General features: G+C 42.8%; 1 non-coding gene across 1 annotated transcript; it reads left to right on the forward strand.

Moving 5' to 3' along the window:
* Positions 1–1742: 1742 nt before the first annotated feature.
* On the forward strand, positions 1743–1817 carry Trnat-ugu (transfer RNA threonine (anticodon UGU)). Its single transcript has one exon. It is a non-coding gene; the product is annotated as a tRNA-Thr (tRNA).
* Positions 1818–2912: the final 1095 nt, after the last annotated feature.

A 2912-nucleotide genomic window follows, 5' to 3' on the forward strand; every position in this document is an offset into this window, starting at 1 on the left:
GCTCCAGTCGCAGTTTACTGCCTGTTATTATACGTCTTAGTTCGCTAAGCGGCAGCGGTAACGCGTCGAGTAGTCCCCTGTTCGAAGTGTCGGCAGAAACTGAGTATCATACTAGAATATACGAATTTCTGGCCCGACCAACCCTCGCAGCATGGAGGCGCGGTCCCACGTGCCATTGGATATTCAAGAACCATAGAGAACCATTACATTTGTGTATCCATTTCTGTTCCTTCGATTACAGCGCCACCTTTAGCGAAAGACAAAACGTATGTAGGTTTTACCGTAGAACCGTTATCTTCAATAAAAATCGGGGGTTGCAATGAAGATTTGGAAGGTGCCCTCCGCCACCCATGCACGGGGTGGGGTGTCACGTCGAATGTGGTATCGTTGGATATCCCCTCCGAGACAAACAAATTGGAACTGTAACATTTGTTGATCCTATGTGTAGTTTTCGTGATATTCCAATGTCTACAGTTGAAATGAACACCCAAGGGGATACATTGTTATCAAAAATCTCATGTTCGTTTATTCAAAATTTTAAACCTCCTAAAGTTCTTTACCGAATCCTCTGAAATTTTAACACAATGTTGGATTCGAATACGCACACGTTTTTATATATCTAACTCAGTGTCATGTGGTGTCTCAGTCTACATGGTATGTACCATATGGCGCTCCCGCAGACATGTAGGTATTCTCTTATTCCAACGCCACATTGTGTCAACATCTCAAAAGGAATCAGTCGATGAAAAACTTTCGGAGGTTTAATATTGCGAACAAACGAACATGAGATTCTTTCTGACAATGTATCCTCTTGCTATGTCATACTGTAAATATATTTTCATACCATATGGTTCTCCAGTAGGTGTACAAAAAACAAAGTGCGTATTCGAATGAAACGTTTCGAAGTTTCAAAGGAATCGGTGAAGAACTTTCGGAGATCTCATATTTTGAGCAAACGAACATTTACATCTGTATAAACAAAAATGTGAATAATTGTTTGTGAAAATCTTAAATCTCTGAAAGTTCTTCACCAACTTATTTCAAATTTCGAAACAATGCTGCATTCGAATACGTGAGCGTTATTCTACACTTTTTCCAATGTATGGGAAACATAGTTACCAAAATATCAAAAAGGATATGAGCGATTAACTCCTAAGTCTTACGCCTTACTGTAATAAACACATGCCAACGGCCTTGCCGGAATGGTAACACCGGTTCCCGTCAGACCATCGAAGTGTAGCACTGTCGGGCTGGGCTAGCACTTGGATGGGTGACCATCCAGTCTACCTAGCGCTGTTGACCAGAAGGGTGCACTCAGACCTTAAGAGGCAAACTGAGGAGCTACTGGACTGAGAAGTAGCGGTTTCGGTCTCGTAAACTAACAAAACGGCGAGGAGAGCGCTGTGCTGACCACCTGTCCCTCCATATCTTCATGCTGTGGCCTGAGGATGACACGGCGGCGGGTCGATACTGTTTGGCCTTCGTGGCCTGTTCGGGCCCAGTTAAGTTTAGTTTGCAATAAACATATGGACACATTAATATATATATATATATATATATATATATATATATATATATATAAGAAATGATAATTAAATGGACACCCTAGCTGCAAACAGACGTTGATTTACTTCACTGGGGACATGTTGGAAGTGTGTGCCCCGACTGGGACTCGAACCCGGGATCTCCTGCTCACTGGGAGCGTGCAAGGGATAAGTCCCTGCAGACGCACTATTCTCTGTGCCCGCGGTGGCTCAGATGGATAGAGCGTCTGCCATGTAAGCAGGAGATCCCGGGTTCGAGTCCCGGTCGGGGCACACATTTTCATGTTCCCAGTGAAGTACATCAACGTCTGTTTGCAGCTAGGGTGTCCATTTAATTATCATTTCATTTCTAGCAAAGCTGCATGGTCATCCACGGTAACTGTTCTTTCGGGAACAGATACTACCGTCATATATATATATATATATATATATATATATATATATATATATATAATTGGACTACCATTACAGAACCTGTATTTGTAATAACGATAAACAAGGCTCAAGGATATAGAAAGGGGGGATTTGACGATGGACGGAGATGGGAGGAAATGGACATAGAAAGCGGAGAAGAGAAGGCGCACAGGAGGAGGTGACAGGAGGAGATTTCGAGAGAGAGGCGAGGGAAAGACGGGTGTAAAACGGCGGGAAGCGGTGATGGGCAGAGAGAGGGGGGAGGAAGGGGGAAATGGTCAAAGAGAGTGGTAGGAGGAGACGGAGAAAAACAGTGTCAAGAGGAAGATAACGACGTACGAGATGCCTGTATTGTTTCACGGTTTGAACACGCACGCACACACACACACACACACACACACACACACACACAAATTCTAATTTTTATCTAGAACACCCTGCTGGAATATCTGGCTGAATACAAACCCATATCTTTGATGGACCGGCTTTCAAACAGCTCACTCCTCTCCTTGGAGTCTAGAATGAACAGTGGGAAAAAATCACAACATGCTTGACACGACACATACACATCCGTCAAATTTAAACTACTTCCAGTCCTAAGTCCGACGAATGTTTTATGGGATATCTCTAGTCATCACTCATCAGGAAATTCCTATAACCGGAAATCCCCTTCAAAACATAGCAATTGCGCTCCCCATTGCCCCACTATAGCTGCTGGAATATTTTGCAGAAGCGAAGTGAGTTCTGCGGCATCCCGCCCCGCTCTCACGAGCTCTTAAAAAAAGATAATGAAATGATAATTGTTTATTTAAAAATAGATTGCTGCTAGACTTAGCTCAATAACGGATAATTCATCTGCCATGTCGTAAAAAAATACACGATACTTATTGTGTTTTATTGCTCTTATACAGTAGTTTTTTTGATTACTATGTTTAATGTATCGTCGACAGAGTG

This window comes from Schistocerca nitens, chromosome 1 (genome assembly GCF_023898315.1).
Source record: "Schistocerca nitens isolate TAMUIC-IGC-003100 chromosome 1, iqSchNite1.1, whole genome shotgun sequence".
NCBI classification, from domain to species: Eukaryota; Metazoa; Arthropoda; class Insecta; order Orthoptera; family Acrididae; genus Schistocerca; species Schistocerca nitens.